This window comes from Sinocyclocheilus rhinocerous, unplaced genomic scaffold (genome assembly GCF_001515625.1).
Source record: "Sinocyclocheilus rhinocerous isolate Xijiao unplaced genomic scaffold, SAMN03320098_v1.1 scaffold478, whole genome shotgun sequence".
In the NCBI taxonomy this organism is placed as follows: Eukaryota; Metazoa; Chordata; class Actinopteri; order Cypriniformes; family Cyprinidae; genus Sinocyclocheilus; species Sinocyclocheilus rhinocerous.
Window position 1 is genome coordinate 1,147,819 of NW_015651483.1, and position 10,836 is coordinate 1,158,654.

Consider the following 10,836-nt stretch of genomic DNA (forward strand, 5'->3'; position numbering starts at 1 on the left):
AAGAAGCAGTGAAATGTAGCAACATCACTGACCTGTTCAGGGCTTCAAGTGCATGTCAGTTTCATCTGTAAATACGCTACATAGTTTTGTCTCCAGAAATTGTGTTAATACACTACCAGTCAAAAGGTTTTGATCAGTAAGATTTTTATTGTTTTTTAAAGAAGTCTCTTCTGCTCACCAAGCCTGCATTTATTTGATCCAAAATACAGCAAAAACAGCAATATTGTGAAATATTTTTATTATTTAAAATTAATGCTTTCTAAAATGTAATTTATTCCTGTGATTTCAAAGCTGAATTTTCAGCATCATTACTGCAGACTTCAGTGTCACATGATCCTTCAGAAATCATTCTAATATGCTGATTTGCTGCTCAAAAAACTATTATTATTATTATTATTATTATTATTATTCAGGTTTCTTTGATGAATAGAAAGTTCAGAAGAACAGCATTTATCTGAAATAAGATAAATGCTGATCTTTGGATCTTTCTATTCATCAAAAAAGCCTGATGTATTCAACTGTTTTAAATATTGATAATAATAATAATAACAAATATGTTTCTTGAACAGCAAATGAGCATATTAGAATTATTTCTGAAGGATCGTGTGACACTGAAGTCTGCAGTAATGATGCTGAAAATTCAGCTTTGAAATCACAGAAATAAATTACATTTTAAAATATATTCTAATCGAAAGCAGGTACTTTAAATAGTAAAAATGTCACAATATTACTGCTCTTGCTGTACTTTGGATCACATAAATACAGGCTTGGTGAATAGAAGAGACTTTTTAAAAAAACTTTTGACTGGTAGTGTATATTTGTATGTAACATGGGTTTGTTAAATCTAGGGTATTTAAGTCATTTTTAGAAAAATTAACATTCTGTGCTAACAACGCATTGAAATGGGGTGGTTGTTTTCAACAAGGTGGACAAAGTTCTGTTCTAGTAGACCTGCTGGTGAAGAAGTGACAGGTAAGAAAAAAGACAGATATTGGGGAAAATGAAGAAAATGAAGAAAAGGCAAGTGAAGGTGCAGTTCAAGGCCTACAAATCAGTACCTTAAGGGTACAAATTACTACTCTAAGGTACTAATATGTTCCTATTAGGGGTAAAAAAGGTACAAAGATGTCCTTTTAAGAGTACTGCTACAGTGTCAAGCTGTTGTACCCCAAAAGGTACAATTTTGGCCCCTTTTTTTGTGTGACCTGGATGAGTGTGAGATTTCCCGGCCTGAAATTGCGTCCCAGTCCGGCCCTGATCATGAGACTTTAGGCTGTTAGAAATTTAAGACATCATTTGTTATAATTAGGCCCGTCAAAATTAGTGCATTAATGCAGGCGATTCATAAAATAAAATATTTAATGCAGTTAACGCAGGGGCGGAGCTAGGGTTGGCCACTCTCACAACTGCTGCTTCTGTCTCTTTTTTTTATTGAAAAGAATTGCGTTTATTTAGACGCGCAGAACGTCTTTATGACGACATCAAACGAGACTTTTCAGACACGCACGTTAACTTCGCCTCAGCACCAGGCGCAAGTCAAACGAGTGCGGAAAAGCTACAGGTGAACTGCGGTCAGATTAGATGTTGTCAGGACATATGTCAGTAAAAAACGAATCTTCCTGTCCTGTCAGCCATTATACTGTGCTCGTAGTGCTTGCTGTTCAATTGCATGGACAAATACGGTGACTCGTGCTGTAGCCTGCATCATTTCATATTAAAGCGCAAATGAAACTATAAGCATGTGTGTCAGATCCGCGTCACGTTCAGCAGCGGCAGTTCTTAAAGTAATAGCAGCCTAATAACCCAACTGCTGTGATGTCTGTTAATCAAAGAGCAAAAGAAAAAAGAGGAAATCAGTAACTTTTGTAGCTTTAAAGATTCATCTATATTTAATTTAAAATGTTGTGTTTGATAGCTGTTCAATTTCTGTATATTTCCTACTTGCTGAAGGGCACAGGTAAATATGATATTTATTATAATGGGTTTATGTGAAGATTGTTTTTAGTTCACTTAAATTAGAAGTTGTTATTTTTTAAAGTCTAATAAATTTTAAAATTTATAGCTCTCAATTATACTGTAATGTTGAATGGCTATAATCATTGATTAAATATATGTAAAAAAAGAACAATTACCTAGAGACATCAGTAGTGTATCAGTGATACTCACCTTCAGTCATAATAAAAAATGCCACTAAACATATTTTAAAAAATGTCTTTGTTTTTTATTGTCTTTATTGCAATATAAAATATATATTTAAAAACTTTAATGTTAGGTGAGATTAATCGCGTTTAATATCACAAAAAATGTCTTATTAATTAGTTAATTTTTCTTTTATCGATTAACAGCAGTAGTTATAATGTTTGCAAAATGCTATTAAAAAAACATGCCCTCAATTAAAAAAAAATGTTTCTCCAATAACTAGACTTAGACATGCAGAGTTGCAGTGAATATTCAGAATATGTGTTTACATGACTATGAAAATTCTGATTAATACAGGAACATGCCGTAAGGTTTTTCCTCAGATTTCTAAAAAACAGAATATTGGCTTAATCCGGAGTTTAGACGGCACTTAAATAATCAGTAAATGACCAATTAATATCAGAACATTTGTGTTTATGTAAACACAGCCAACGTCTCTCCAGTCCATAGTAAATGAATACATTACAGCAAGCATGTGAAAGCACCTGAGTCATGTTTAATCCATATTTCCCACCAGACAATTCCCTGAAATGTCTTCCTGCTCTGAGATGTGCTCTCTGGACCAGACAAACGGTATTTCTGGACAACCCCAGGAGGGGTAAAGCCCATGCGTCAGGGATACTGCTGGAATGAGGTAAGCTGGATGAGACTGAATAGAGGAGCCACTGTAAAAAAAAAATAGAAATAAAGAGTGGTGCTGCTATTCGACAGAATAAGGTAGAGTGGAGTGAAGGCAGGAGTAATGTGTCCTGTTGCGTGTGTGTGCAGAGAGGGGTGTGTGTGTGAGAGAGAGTCTGATGCTGCTGTTCCTGCAGTGGTCCTGTAGTCACCCTCGTTGAGCTGGTGAGCCGGTCGGCTGCTGCTGTTGCTGATACTGCTGCAGGAGAGGATTCCTATCTGATGCTGGGATAGTCACAAATACTACAGCAGAGAGAGGCGAAGAAAGGTAGAGGTTTCCGCTAACCTTCCTGGGTTCCCCGCTTTGTTTTTACGAGCACAGAGGAGGAAAAAGACTCTTCAGGTGTGAAAAGGAACTCGGAGAGAGGAGGCGCACTTGGCTGGACTGCACTAGGGGGCGAAGGTAGGGGATCTTTACTTTTTTGGGGAGGGGGGTTCACACGGGGCATATAACAATGTGTGTATTTGTGAAAGACATGGGACACTATATAAAATGGAGTAGTTGCTTGAGTTTATGTATGGCGGTAAGATTAAATCTAAGAGGTTGTATTAAGTCTGAGTTGTGTGGGTACACTGCAGGCACTGTGTCAGGGCTTTTAGCTCAGAGTGGGTGTATAAGCTTCAGAATGTGTGTGTGTGTGTGTGTGTGTGTGTATGTTAGTGAGGTTTTGCCTACATTTAAGTGCACTAAATGTACTCATAGATAGAAAAAAACAGAAATCAACTATATTGTTTGACCAGGCTACAGTCCCATGGAGGAAAACATCTAATTAGTTAATTAAGCATATACTTATTTAGATATACAACTAGTACTACTGCTAATTATTGCAATAATTAGTTATTATTATTAAAAATAATAATTAAAAAATAATTAGTATACAGTAAAACACATTTTTAAATAGTAGTAGTAATAAAAATAATATAAAATAGTGTACAGTAAAACACACTTTTTTAATTAGTAATGATCATTATTATTATTAATTGTTTACATTTTTATTATAAATGATTTTAATGAATTTAATTACAATTACATTTATTTTATGGTTATTTTTATTATACAGCAAAACAACAACTATTATAATTATCATTACTGTTATGAAAGGGTGCATTTTACTGTTTTTGTAAACAATTTTTGGTGACTTTTATTTATTTATTTTTTAACCAACAGTTGTCATCATACAAAGATATTTGGCTGCAGAATCAACCAATAGGGGTGTGAACCTACACTGGTCTCACGGTTCAGTTCGATGACAATTATCATGTCATCGATTCGGTTCAATTCGATATCACGATGCATTGACGATGCACTGCATCCTCAATTTTTGAATTTTAGTTAATGTATACAATTTTGTCAATAAATCCAAGCAGCCAGATATATGAACTGAACCTGACGTGGTTTCTCAAGTTAGTAGCATTATCCACTGCATATTTTATTTGTGTGTGACATGATTTACACACAGGCACAGCGTGTGTCTTCTCCAGGTTGTGCTTACCAGGTTGTTCGTAAAAGCCGAAATGTGCCCAGATGTCGGCATTTAAAGTAGTTGGAGCATTTTTAATTACTCGCACTCGTGTCTCGTCTCCCTCCGCCATTATATGCTACCGCGACAAAGCACGTATGCGACAAATGACGTCAGAAAAGCGTCAGTACGTTATAATCGGTTATGGTGTATTACTGAACCGATACCTAATCATCCTTGTCTGCATCACGATGCATCGTAGAAAGAAACAATTAATTTCGACACCCCTATCAACCAATCAGAATCTAGTTTTCCAAAGACGGTAATGTAGTAAGAACTAAATTAAAGGATGTGTATTTAGAATGTTTGCTTATGGTAGAAAGTGTGTATATGACTTTCCTTATTTTGGGAAGATACAGATAAACTTGAATGTAAAACAAAAGAAGTCTGTGTGGAAGTTTGTTTTATTTAAACGTTGCCAGATCAAATCTAGATTGTTGTGTTAATGCATGTTGCATTAAGCACCAAAATGTACTTAAGACTCACACACAAAATGCTTAGACCTACAGTATACACATACATAGCCAATTCTGCAATTGTCTCTCTCTCTTGCTCTGTCTCCTTCAGTTTAATGGAAGACAGATGGGTTGTTGGGTAATGAGAGCGAGGTTATGAATCTGAAATGCAAAAAGCAATTAGGATACACAAGGTCAGAAAAAAGTAAACTCTAGCAGTCGTTCCATCTGCTGCGGGTAGTGCTGAGGTGCCTGTGTATAAATGCCCTCCTGCATGTGTGTAATGGCATCGCTCCCAGCTGATTGATTCCTCTTACATGCTTTGTTGAAATGGGACATGGTTGGCTACACTCAACATGGTTTTTGTATCAGTGTGTGTCTCAGACACATCAATTAGTTTCTGTTGCAGTTCGCTCTGCTGTCTGTCAGCTGATGCAGCAGGTACTGTGCTCCACAATACACCAATACAAATGCACACATAACGCAATTTATGAAGACAGATTGTAAATATTCAGAGTTGAATATCCTCCACAAGGTCACGAATGGAGTTGAGGGGGAGGAAACGATAATATTGCTAGACTATGCAGAGGAAGAGAAACTAATTAAAGTGGGCAAAGTGTCATGTGGACGATCTCGTGTGTTTGCTCTGCCGATGATCTATTCTCATGCATGGAATCTCTTTTACATTGTCAAGGCAACCACATTTCAATATGACATCTCAGTGAGTCAGCAGAAACCAAGGCCTTGGTCCCAAACAACATGGTTGTCAATCTTTCTACGGCACAACGTGACTGCAGGAGCCTTCTGACAGATAACTTTACTGTAAATCCTTTTTGAAGATATTGCTGAATTTGGCCACAAAGTGCACTGTAAAAACTGATTTATGATCTTTTACAGACGACTAGCACAGAAATTCGCACAGTCAGTCAAATAAGGTAATTTAAAATTGAGATTGTGTTTTCTCTTCAAATGGTGCTGAAAGGGACAGAGTTGGTAGGTTAGGACTGGATATTGATACATATTCAGTTTGATTCTCTCAAGCTCTCATTTAGATTTGATTTTAAATTCAGTTTTTGTTTCATTTGGGTGTATTGCAGTCCATTTTGTTTACAAATGAAAGGAATTTTCCCTCTTCTAATGCTTTACATTGTACAGGGCAGAGTAGCAGACTGATTCAAACTGGAAACTCATCTGGCTCATTGGAGTCATTGTTTATGAATTGCACTACATTGATTGTTGATTGTGTGTTTTTTGTTTTTGTGTGCAGCCTGCAAGGACAACTCAATTTAAAGGTCATAATACATGAAGCTCAGAAGTAAACGAAAATGGTTTGTTGCTGTGTAATCTGTGTTCAGAGTCGCACTGGAATCAGGTCTTAGATGGGGACGATGCTGCCAGTATGGCCTCCTATAGACTGCAACATGACTTCAGACTTGAGTTCACCATTTCCTTGCCTAGGGCAGTTTTTCCCAACCACTGTGCCGTGACAGGTTGTCAGGTGTGCCGTGGAAAGTTATCATAACTTCCTATCTCTATTATATTTCGTAATTATTTTAAATCAGTGCTATTGGTCATCCTTAGGTCTATTTGTGGGTTTTACAAAGCATTTAGAAGAGCTTGTGACTAAACAGGGCAAATTAGCGCAAGAGCGCAATTCCAAAACAGCGCAGATGGGAGGGGAAATTTCTGCGGGTGATTTAATAACAATGCGCAAATTAAAGAACACAGACGCAACATCTCATTTAGATATCGACCAACGCAATATACCAAGCGCAGCGCAAATTAGCGTAGTCGCAAATAAAGAAATAAAGAAGCCACAGTATGTTGAAAAGAACCGGAGGCCAAAAAATGAAGGTTTGCTAGAAGTTTTGATAGACCTGGTATTGTGTGACTCCTAGTTGATGGCTCCAAGTCGTCTTTTATTTCCTGAAGCAAATTAAAATTAACATGGCTTGGCAAACAATATTTTCAGATAATGTGTTCTTCTGGCATTCAAAATAAATTAATACCTGTGGAAAAAATCCTCTCCATTCTACCACGCACTCTCTGTTCTCTGCGGTGCATCCTCCTAGCAACAATAATTGCAGCCATTTCAAGTGCAAACTAGTTTAAGACATGCTTTTTTGGCGTTAAATAATGGCGCAAATGCCAGTAATTTGACGAGCGCAAACGTTAGTAAATCTCGTTGCGTGATTCATTTGAATACTGTCCTCCCATAAATTTTGCATCTGAAAGAGAAACTCCTAGAAATGCATATTCAATAAGGTCAGGTGCAAAAATAACTGTGTCGTGCACAGTCTGGATATGAATCTCTGCTTGTTTGCAATGCCAAGATAAATAAATAACTGACAAAGTACAGTGTTTTCTTTACTTAAGAAACACTATGTCTATGAAGACAATTTTATTTTGTGTGTTTGAAGAGCTGAGACGAGTTAGCATTTGCAGTCTAGTTGTAGCCAATATACTTTTGTATGTTTTAAAAATCCTGTGCATAGCAGTTCATCTTTTATGAAATGAGATTTTGGCCAAATTTATTAAACAAGAAGAAAATCAGAGCTCCCATATAGCTACAATAAAATTTATAACTTGATGAAAGTTGATGAAAATGTAATGTGATTAACTTACTGCCTCAGATGCGGCCGTTTTAATGATGGACAACACATTGATCTCTGTCATTCGATGGTAAAAAATGTTAAGAGCAAGTGTCTGATAAATAAAGCCAAAATACATATAATAATACATATAATAAAAACCAGAATGATTGATTATTGAAGAAAAGAAAAATATAAAATATATACTGTATACTGTATATATATATATATATATATATATATATATATATATATATTTAGTCATTTAGCAGACGCTTTTATCCAAAGCGACTTACAAATGAGGACAATAAAATATATATATATATATATATTTATTTATTTTATTTTTATTTTTTATGCTAAATATTTCAGTGCTTAGTGGTGTGCCGTGGTATTTTTTTACTTATGAAAACTGTGCCGAGGCAGAAAAAAAGCTTGATCCATTTCATGTGTAGTTGCCTCTCAAAACTCAGACACGTTTGATATACTCCAACTTGAAAGAATCATAGTTTGAGGTTAAGAAATCAAAGTCTACAGGCTGGGTATTGGATTTCATGATTTGTTTTGATTCAAACTCAGATTCACAAGCTCTTGATTCGGTTCAGTATCAATTATTTTGGATATATATGAGGTCATGTCTATTTTGCTTTTTGAAAACATGAAAAAAAAATCTCTTTCAACTATTAAACAGTAAAGAGAACCCTGACAGTTGGTACATTACATTAAAATTAATAACTAAACTATATTAATATTTTAAACTATTCAATTTAAGTTATTTACAAATATTTACATTGCACATGAGGCAGTTTTATATATAATTATATCATTGATTCTACTCCCAATTCATTGTTGGAATATAAACATTTAAACTGTGCTAAACTTGTGACAGATTTATTAATACAATACATAAAGCATCACTAACAGGTAAAGTTAAAATATAATAAATATGTAAAATAGTGCATATATTTAGTGAAATGTTCCTCTATTGTTATTGTTTTCTAGCTAACTAACAAGTTAATAGACTCTGAACGGCTTTCCTGAGGTAAATGTAACATTATGTGAGATTGTTTACGAGCTGTTTTGTTGACGTCTTTCTGTGGGTTGAAACACTGATTGTTGGCTGACTGAGTGATTACATGAAGCTTGATACATTACAGTAAGGTGTACTGTTTCTTTCAACGTACTGTTACCTACTAATATTCATTTGTTTATTTTGTTCTATAAACTAGTAGTTACAAGAGATGATCGGTTCACATACTGCTTGAAATGAGGCAGCTACAGTAATCTTCCATACCACATAAAAAAAAAAAAAAGGCATTTATTGTTTGAATTTAGTGATACAATTTTACTTTGAAATCTGAGACATTCAGTAAAAAACAGTTATTGGATGGAAGGTGGATGCAAGCGACAAATAATGCTTTGTGAAGTTTTATTAATGCATAAACTGAAAACAGCATACACTTAACCAACATGATCATTAGATTTAACAAGCGATACTGGTTCACTTAAACCATTGTAATGTTTGGAAATCTGTTGACTCCGGGCTAAATTATGTGTTAAAGTCATTATTGTTTTAGTTTAGAAGAATATTTTGGCTTTAGTGAACAATGTAAACATTTCATCCTCTATGCTATAGCTGTGGCTGTGCGTAGCTAAGTGGATATGCACACTTTCAGAATGGCCAAAACCAATGGATGAAGGCATGAAATCAAATCATGTCCAGCCACAACCAGCCAGACCAGAATCAAATTTTCTGGTTTGAACCTCTTACAAATCTCTTTCAATCATTAAATGGCCTGTGAGCCGTGGAATGGCTATCCATTTCCTGAGTTTTAAATGTTTTTTTCCCTAAAGACACACACACACACACACACACACACAGCTTTAGTAAGTGTGTTATTTGTGTGTGTGAGTAAAAGCTTTCTCTGTGATAGATTTTGTCTCCCACCAGGTCATTATGTGAGTGGTCCTTTGCATGTTTTCTGCCAGGCATTGTTCAAAACAGAAAGCACTCAATCCAATATGGCTGCCCACTTTTTGTCTCCAGGGATTTTTAAATAAATTTAATACAGCTACAAACTATGAAAACCAGCCTGTCTGTCCATATGTCCTTTCCTCAAACGACATACGTCGTTTACCTTTCTTTTCATTCACTGCCCTTCCTCCATCGCTCTTTCCTCCTATCCCAAGGCCAGACTTTAAACACATGCTCGGGAATGACAGATAGTGTGTGAAGGAGTATACGAGAGGAAGCAAAGAAGGAAACCACATTTCTTCATCAGCGATTGCACTGACAGTCTCTCTAGGCTTGTGCTAATGAAGTCACATTTATCTCTGGCCTGCCTAGATTCCATTAGCCTAAGTCTAATAGTGTTAACTCTCCGTCTGGCCTTAAGTGGACCACAGTGGCCTTGTGTGTATGTAAGACTGCGAGCCTGTCTGTCTGTGTGCCACGGCATCTAACGTTCAATTCTTTTGTGTCTTTATATCATTATACCACCATTATAACTTTACTGTTTTTGGTTTTATTAGCTGTATCACTGAAATTTTTTTTTTTTTGATGCAGTCCATTGAGAAAAAGAAATACTCTTTAGCATACTTTTAAAAAGCGTATAGATTGTGGAAGCAATATGCTTTACACATTGAGTTTAAAGCTTTTGGAAAATTGATTGCATGTTAATTTGAGTTAAATGAAAATGTATTATAGTTTAATTTATATTAAATGTAATTACCAGAACTTTAAAGTGCTTTTTTGTAGTGCATAGTAACTTGCAATATTGAACAATACACTACAGTTAAAATCATAACTGAGTGCTTGATGTACTTTGGTATGTTAGTCAACAAATCAAAATAAGTGTATTTCTGTGAAGCACGTCAAAGGATTATTAAAACACAATGATTTAAAATGTACTTTAAAGTAAATCTTTAATTTGACATTATTACAAAGTGTGTGTTTTAAAAATGTATGTGTTAAAAAAGTGTGTTAGGAAACAGACAGTCATAAAAGTGTACTCTATGTAAGCTTGAAGGAACACTCCACTATTTTTGAAAATAGGCTCATTTTCCAACTCCTCTAGAGTTAAACAGTTGAGTTTTACATTTTTCGAATCCATTCAGCCGATCTCCAGGTCTGGCGGTAGCACTTTTAGCTGTAGCTTAGCATAGATCATTGAATCTGATTGGTGCAATGATATTACGCAGCGCCTGAAAATAGGTTTAATAGAAGTTACCTAGCTGGGGACTATTTTCAGGAGCTGCGTAATATCATTGCGCCTGCTGCACCCATGGTAGAAAATCGCAACTTTTCATTTTCCGTCAGTCTTAGTACACGTTGTAACTACAGAAGAGTCAAGTTTTAAATAGGAAAAATATAGAAACTCTTTGGTCATTTTT

The 10,836-nt window shown here is 35.4% G+C and overlaps 1 protein-coding gene across 1 annotated transcript in view; it reads left to right on the forward strand.

Annotated features, from left to right (window-relative positions):
• The window catches only part of LOC107712876 (disabled homolog 1-like), a 457,572-nt gene that overhangs the window by 55,046 nt on the left and 391,690 nt on the right, over positions 1-10,836 (forward strand). The window contains exons 2-3 of the mRNA XM_016518249.1: positions 2,717-2,833; positions 2,968-3,280. The gene's annotated coding sequence lies outside the window, so the exon portion shown is untranslated. The remainder of the gene's footprint in view (positions 1-2,716; positions 2,834-2,967; positions 3,281-10,836) is intronic.